At 35.5% G+C, this 8,973-nt stretch overlaps 1 non-coding gene across 1 annotated transcript; it reads right to left on the bottom strand.

Annotated features, from left to right (window-relative positions):
• Window positions 1–8,866: 8,866 nt before the first annotated feature.
• On the bottom strand, window positions 8,867–8,973 carry LOC145077527 (small nucleolar RNA R71). The gene has a single exon (XR_013693270.1). It is a non-coding gene; the product is annotated as a small nucleolar RNA R71 (small nucleolar RNA).

Genomic DNA, 8,973 nt, shown 5'->3' on the forward strand with positions numbered 1-8,973 from the left:
AGATAATTGATGTAGAGTGCAAACCAGTATAAGACATCATGATTGATCCCGACCAAGACAAATAATGATGGTCAATTCCTTTTGTTGACGATCCCTCGGAATTGAGAAATTTGTTGCAGATCCCTCATAATTGAGGACAATTCTTTTTGAAAAGGGAGGGGATGATACAAATGCGAAATCTAGCCTACTATGTTTCAAGCCGGGTCTGGGTCGTGATAGCGAATAGATGAAGTCCGAGAAGGATGTTGAATGCGAATCGGGAGATGGATGTGAAAAAGGCTTATGATTGCGAAAGTGATCCATGTTGCAACTAGATGCGAACCAATGCGAACGATCGCAATGGATCACAATCCAATGGTTATGGATGCGAATGACTTATCCGATGTGAATGCGAACCACTTCGAAACAACAGTTGGATGCAAAAAGAGCAGTGGGTGCGAAAGCTTAATGGATGCGAACAGTGCTACATGGGTGCGAACAATTACCGGATGCGAACATCTTATGGATGCTGACACGAATATATTTGAGTGGTTAATCGCATGGACGATCTAGAAGACTCTATTTTATTTTTAGAAACAGTTTGATTTTATTTTATTTTAGGTGTTTATTTTAGTTTCCTTTTTGTAAGCATTTGGGTAGATCGTTTGTAAAATTATCATGAGTTGAATGAAATTGAATTTGAAGAATGTTGTTCTTTTGAGTTGCGTACTCGCCTCTTTGTCAAGTCTAGGATGTGTATTTTAGTTTGATACGAATTTAAATCAATGGGTCTTGATTTGTTTCATTGATACTCAATCTATAGGTCCAAATTGTTTATCAAAATCTATATTTTACTGTTTTCTTGTCGAACAAGTTATCTCCGTTCTTGTGTTCTTGTTTTTGTTTCTTATTTTTCCGCTGCAATTTTATATCAAAAAATCTAAAAAGAAGTTAAGCTCTCGTACATTTATGAAATATGGTACCAGAGCATAGTTCTGATCAACTAGTGCGTGACTTCTTGTTTAAGTTTCAGTTTCGATTTATTAGTCGTGTGTTAAAAAAATCAAGTTTTTGTCAGATCAGAAATTCTTGCTGAGTTTACTGATTTCGCTGTTAAGTTTTTCTTTTAGAAGTCAGTTCAGAATGTCGCTAAGGAGATCCGAATTTGTGGGTTCGGATGAATACTTCTCGATTTTTTCTAAATATAGTCAACTCTTTCGAGACATGTTAGGTGAAGAAGATTAGGATGATTTCGATGACACTGATTCTAATGATGAAGATTTTTGCTCCCTCTATGACTCCAATAGGGATAAATTGAAGAAGATATTCAGGAGGGAGAAAAGATTGAAGAAGAGGAAGATGAAGACTCTACCCCTATCTACGACACTGATGGGGAATGATAATTTTTTGATAAAATCAACTTCGTGGCCGAAGAGGAATTTGTTGAAGATCCCTCGGAATTGAGGATAATTCCTTTTGAATAGGAAGGGGATGATATGAATGTGAAAGGTAGCCTTCTAAGTTCCAAGCCGGTTCTGGGTCGTGATAGCAAATGGATGAAGTCCGAGAAGGATGTTGAATGTGAACCGAGAGATGGATGCGAAAAGGCTTATGATTGCGAAAGTGATGTTGAGTGCAAAAATGATCAATGTTGCGACTAGATGCGAAGCAATGTAAACGATCGCAATGGATCACAGTCCAATGGTTATGGATGCGAATGGATGTGAAGGACTTATCTGATGCGAATGTAAACAACTTTGGAACGACAGTTGGATGTGAACGAGCAGTGGGTGCGAAAGCTTAATGGATGCGAACAGTGCTACATGGGTGCGAACAATTACTGGATGCGAACATCTTATAGATGTGAACAGTCTGTTGTTGGATGCGAAAGTTGGTTAGGCATTGTTCCTAACACGAATATATTTTAGTGGTTAGAAGACTCTACTTTATTTCTAGAAACAATTTGATTTGATTTGATTTTAGGCGTTTATTTTAGTTTCCATTTTGTAAGCATTTGTAAGGCTATAAATACCCCTTGGTAGATCGTTTGTAAAATTATGATGAGTTGAATGAAATTGAATTTGAAGAACGTTGTTCTTTTGAGTTGCGTACTTGTCCCTTTGTCAAGTCTAGGACGCGTATTCTAATTTGATACGAATTCAAATCAATAGGTCTTAATTGGTTTTCATCGATACTCAATCTATAAGTCTAGATTGTTTATCAAAATCTATCTTTTATTGTTTTCTTGTCGAACAAGTTATCTTCGTTCTTCTGTTATTGTTCTTGTTTCTTATTTTTCCGCTGCAATTTTATATCAGAAAATCTAAAAAGAAATTAAGCCCTCATACACGAATCGGGTGTCATTTTGGTGCTCCAATGATTCACTAAGGTTATATATAATACCTTATGAGGTTAATGAGTGTCATTAAGTTTATGTGAAGCTAAATAAAGTAATTAAGCTTAAAGAGGTGTGATATTTAACATAATTTTACTTATATAGGATGAATTAATATTACACTTCAAGCAACTTATTATACATTAGCCTACACACTCTTAAAATGTGTTCATTACCTAATAACACATGTCCCTTGTCATACATTGTGCTCTAATGTTTCCTATTATTGAATTTCTTTGTGCATGAAGTTTTAAGCAAGGAGACTCGTCGAAGAAAGGGTTGTGACTATATGGATGTAACGAAAGACGGATGAAATAGATTCTCATAGCCTATCCCTTGACGACTCGTGGGCCCTCTAATGTCGAACAAAAAAAGGACTAGTGTTATAACGACCCCACGACGCTTCACAAAAGTCATCTAGTATTAGCTTTCACAGTAACCGCTTGTTCCATGTCTGCTTCAGCAAATAAGATGAAGTCATTAGCAAAAAACAGATGGTATATGGCGTTGCATGTAAATGCCCCCTTCACCCCCGCCCCCTAAAGTGGTAAAGAAGGCTCATTAGTACCAGAGCCTATTCTTTCAATTGTGCAATTAGTTCTTCCCATATAAGGTTGTAAAAGTTAGGCGGTGGTCGAGTATTCGACTGAGGTTAAGGGACTTATCGGTCAAAGCGGGGATTAATCGGCGCCTACGCTAAAACCCTTAATTATAATAGAATTTATTTTTTAAAGAAATAAATATTACCTATATCTTGAAAAAATAAGTACATAACCATAAAACTTTGACATATTCAAATGTCTAAATATTTAAATCATCGTATATATATTTTAGACTAATCGAATATCTCTTTCACAATTTTACACATCAATCATCATATATTAGTCATCGATTATCATAAATTTGATTATTCAGAGATTTTATTTGAAAATTTTGAATGTCTGACTTTTTGACCGACCTAGACCGCCTAGAACGCCAAGGACGGCCCAAGACCGACTCCGATTAACTCGACCGACGTGCATTAACTGTAGAGGGTAAAAGACCACTTAGCGCCTACGCCGATTTTTACAATGTTGTGTGTATATTATATGTAAAATGTATACATTCATGAAAGTATTTTCACAAAGAGTTTTTATATGGGGATAAACCTTCTAGTTTTGAATTGAGTTTACTCATTATTGCGTGCATCTATATTTGGATACGTTGAGACGTGTATGGTCTGAACACCTTCGATTTAGGGTTCTCCTCCTATCTCTATTGAAGAATACATTTTGAGGAGGAGACGAGTTGCTTTCACAAGTGTAGTACCCACTATGAATGAGAGTAGCGGTCAGAACAAATGGTCCTTCAATTATAATTGTTAGCTTTTCCACATGGGAAAAGTGGTTAGCATCACACGAAGGAACCTTACACAAAATGATATTTTTTAAGAAATGAAATTAAAATTTGATGGACTACTCAAAATAGGTAACAATATCATATCAGTAAGCTGGGATCAAAAAATCGTGAATTATGATTAAAAATACTTTTACATGGGGTGGGTTTAAATACAAGTATTTATTTTAATAAGATATAAACTTAAGTAAATTAGTAAGCAACATTAACTTAATCTTTATGCCTTACTTTATGGTTTTTTTCTTTACTTAAAGTATTTACAGTATGTCAAATAACTAGTATTTAATTCTGTGCTTTGCTACGGGTTCTTACGGGTGTTTTTCTTGTGTATATAAAAGTTTTAAAAAACACTAAAAATTTAAAAGAAACATGTTGTGTGAATTATCAAAAGTTGAGAAGAATTTAGGGACTATTTATATAAGTTTGATTGTTTCTGAATAATTCATAAGAATATAGTGTCCATAAATGCAAAAAGAAATAGTATAATGCGCATTATAAGTAAAGTTGAGAAGAGTTTAAGACTATTTTTTACAATTTGTATCTAGTGTTTTGCAGTCTAATATGTTTTTTAATTTAATTTAACTATTGATAAATTGTATGTATTATTGTATTTGTTGCTAGCAAAATATATAGGGGTATCATTGTATATACCGATCTTGCAATATGTATTTACAAAAAATGTAGATTTTCAGGATAAAAGATGAAAAAAAAAGTTATAATGAATAAATTAAGAAGTAAAAAAACAAAAGGAGTATCTATTGTGAAGAAGGGGTAATAACTTATGGCTTTTAAAGGTAAAAAGCGAGTAAAAAAAGTTGTGACAAGTTAAGTTTGGTTGTAAAAATAAAAATTGAAATAAAAGAAAGAAAAAGGGCAAGTTTGGTAATTTAAGAATAGAATATAAAACTGTAAGAACCATTTCTGTAAGTTCAATTCACAACAATCGAAAGAAGTGTGACGAATTCAGCCTTGTACACTGCATTTTATGTAGCACTTTTAAGCTAAATTTAATTAATTTTATAACCGTTGACGGGTTACAATTTATATATATATTTATAACTAGTTTATAACCCGTCAACAGATATAAAATTAATTAAATTTTATAATAAAAATTTATAATTATTACTCAATTATTTTAAATAAGTTATTTTAAATAAATTATTAATAAGAGATATATCAAATTTTTAAAGTTATTATAACTTCAAATTTAACATATAATTAGAAAATGTAAATTTGAATTTTGAAATGTAACGCTCTGTTCCGAATCGCTTTCTTAATTCGGGATTGTGGCCTGAAGATGGTTTATCATAAGGCTTAGGGCCTTTAGAAGAGAGAGATCTACACCCATTTAGGTACGGACGATGTAATTGAGGTGATCCGGGGGTTTGGGTTGTGCCTTGGAGCCAAGTGGTATATCGGTAAAGTGACGGTTCGGTCTCTTTATGAAATTTGGATTTTCGTTTGGAAGGTTTTGAGGTGAAGATAAGTTGATAGATGTGTAGAGCTTCTCGCCACCTTTACGTGGATATAAAGAACGTCAAAAACATAGTTGAAACGAAGAAGTTATGGTCATTTGAAGTGGGAGTGGTTCACGTGAGTGATCGTTGACTTGTTGACTGAGCTCATTTAAGGCTCACGATGTGAGCAAGGAGTACTCACGACGTGAGGAGCGTCTGATGCACTAAAACCCTAATTTTCAGGTATTTAAAGTTATGAGATGATTAGGGTTGCTCCTCCCCAGCCTCTTTCACTCCCAAGACCTTTGGAAACCCTAATCTCAGCTCGCATTGGAGTTCTTGGTCATTTTGGTGTTATTCAAGAGATTTTGGAGGCTTTGAAGCTCATTAAGGAAAAGAAGATCATTGGTGGTGCATTGGTTAGATTCTTGGCTTCATCATCAGCTAGATGTGGAGCTTTTGGACCTTTGTAAGTCCTCAAGCTCATACCTTTCCTTTCCTTGCTTGCTAGATCTAAGTTTCCATGCATTTTATGGATTGTAATGCTGGTTAGCATGTATGGGATCCATAAAGTTGGCAACTTTATGGATCATGGTGGTACCTTAAGCCTTATAAGTCTCAGATCTGGATTTTGGTCATGGTTTTGGACTCCAAGTTTGAATCTTGGACCTTTTTACTTCATTTTGACCCAAGTTGGTGTTTAATTCATGTATTGGACATATGTGACTGAAAAGGTTCGATTTTTATCGCCCTTGGGGTCAAGGAAGACCCTCTAGACCGTCCCATGTTAAGGCTTAATGGTTTAGGAGCTTAATGCTCCTTTTTGGTCAGATCTGGACTCACGACGTGAGAACGTATTCAAGGAAGTTCCTGCTAAAACCATGACCTCACGACGTGAGCATGAAGATCTCACAACGTGAGCAACCCCTGTGCAAGTGTTGGACTCTTTAATTGTGGGCTAGCTTAGTATTGGACTTGTCTTTTGGTTTGGTCTCATAATGGACTAATGATTTTAGAGTAATGGGCTTGCCCTAATGGGCCTTGAATGATGAATTAGACCATAATAGGCCCAATGTAGTAGTCCTTGATTAGGCCCAATGGGCTTGGACTTTGGGCTATCGGAAAATCATTGGTTCAGAAAAGTAATTGACCTTTGGGGAAAGGCCCATGTAAGGGTTTGGGCCCAATTTGGAAAATTGGGCCATTGATGGATATTTATGGATTTGATAGTTTTGGCCCTTGGTTGTGAATCTTGTTGGGCTAGGAATGAAACGGACATTTCACCCCAGGTAGGGACTATTGGGTTTTGACTAAGTGTTATTTCGGCACTAATAGCTCGGGGAGTCGAAGGATCCACAGTTCGGGGAATTGCCAGTTAGCAGCCAGAGGATAATTGATATTGCCATATTTATACATATTTTTAGGCGATATTTATTTACATTTCTATTAATATTTTGGTCATTTGCATATAATAATGGTACTTATGAGTTTAAATTGTTATTTTACAGCCAAATACAAGCATCTTCGAAGATAGGGACTGAAATTGACAGAATATGGAACTTTGGAGGGTTGGAGAAAAGAAGAACGAAAAAACACCCAAAAGATGTACTCACGACGTGAACAGTTCATGGTTCACGACGTGAGTAGAGAGTTTTAGAAGATATGCATGCAGGTAGAAGAGTCCATGCCGAACACGGTTATCTCATATTCACGACGTGAATCCTTATGGTTCACGACGTGAGCTTGAGAAATCGGAAAACTATAAATTCCCTTGCCCATTACGATTTGAGGACTTTTGACTGACTTAGAAGGGTTCCTAGAGACGAATTTCAGAGGAAGAGAAGGTCTGGAAGTTGGTTTTAACACCAAGGAAGAAGTAGTTCATAAATTGGTACAATTAAACATGTCTTTGATTATAGTTTTTGTTTGTTTAGTTGTTAGCATGTACAGCTAAATCTAGCTGCTTCTGTTAGCTAGATGAAGTTGGAACTCATGGTTTTAATGCATTAGATTTGACTTTACTTGTTGGTAATATGCTTGTGTTGATTGATTTTACCTAGCATGCTTAATTTAAATATTTGATTGCTTTAAATTCTTGTTTTGTGTGGTTGGTGAATACAAATCTGCATGAATTTGAATACCTAATAATTCAGTGAACACTAGTTTATTAGAGCTAAGATCAAACCAATACTAGATAAGTAATTGAATCATTGAATTAAGTTGTGCTAGAGAACTCATATTATGATTGTAATTGTGTGTTTATCAAATCAATCTTACATGGCTCCAATTTCATTTAATAATTGATTCTGAGTTACTATTGTGCGACCATACATAGAATTACATGAATTGATTAATAATTAGTAGATTTATAACTAAATTGCTAATACTTCATTAATTGGTAACCAACAGTAATAATCATAGCTAATGTATAACCATTGAGTGAAAGCGGATTCAAACTAACAGAAGTGTTTTGTTTATTGATTGAGTTTTTGTTAAAGAATTAAGTTCATCTAAACTTGCAAAATTAGATAAAAACCCTTCCTTTTATTAATTAGGTTAATTTAGTAGTAGATAAATTAATTAGTAAATACCGTTCCCTGTGATCGGCACCTGACTTACCCAACTATTCTATAATTCGACTAGGTACACTGCCTAGGTGCATTTTAGTTAGTTAAGTTAGTTAGGTTATAAATTTAAAATTAGGTGTAGCTATTTGCACGCATCAAGTTTTTGGCGCCGTTGTCGGGGAGGGCTTAGTTAACTATTAGTTTGTTTGCTTTAAATTAATCTATCCTTTTTTGTAGGGTAAAACCTGCAAGAAGTTACTTTTATGTTTTAATTTTTTTCTGCATTACAGGACTCACGACGTGAGAACTGAAGTTCTTAGTTTTGTTTATTTTAGTTCTTTTTTCTTAGTTTAGTTTTATGTTTTATCTTTTTGTTTCAGGAGTTCATGACCAGAGGATCTAACACACCTTTGGTGCCACCACTTGAAGATCCCAAGTCTGCAATTCACAAAAAGAAGGATAAGAGCGTGAAAGAGGATCAAACACTAAAGAAGACGCCTTTACAAGAACTCAAGTCTATATTCTCAAAAAAGTCGAGAAAGAAGATGGAAGGATCAAGTTCATCTTCAAAGGACAAGAACAAGGTTGAAGACTTAGATCAAATACCTATCCCGAACGAATCCGAATACGAATCCGAAGCCGAGTTTGGACTTTATATAAGTGAAGCCGAGAACGAGCCGGAGAACGAAATGTCGAACATTGATGAGATGGCCATGGGGGACTACAAGAAGCACATTCGAGATGATGTGGGGCCGGGTTTAGTACATCCTACGATTCCTGCCAATGTCACATTCGAGTTAAAGGGACATATCCTTACTGCAATTAAGGATATCCCATTCTACGGGAAGGATCACGAGGATGCTTTCAAACATTTAGACGAGGTGAACGATATTGCGGATTATTTTAATACTCCCAATATCCCAAGGGAAACAGCTTTGCTAAGGATCCTACCAGTCACTTTCAAGGGAGCAGCAAAAGATTGGTTGAAGGCACTCCCATCTGGTACAATCACCACATGGGTCCAATTGTGAGGGAGATTTCTAGATCAGTTTTTCCCACCCTCCAAAATCTCTAAACTCAATAAGGAAATTGCCAACTTTGAGCAAAATCTGGGGGAGTCATTATACGAGGCCTGGGAACGCTACAAGGGGTTGTTAAGGAATTGTCCTCAATATGACCT

This window comes from Lactuca serriola, chromosome 9 (assembly GCF_051521515.1).
Source record: "Lactuca serriola cultivar US96UC23 chromosome 9, Lser_US96UC23_V15, whole genome shotgun sequence".
In the NCBI taxonomy this organism is placed as follows: Eukaryota; Viridiplantae; Streptophyta; class Magnoliopsida; order Asterales; family Asteraceae; genus Lactuca; species Lactuca serriola.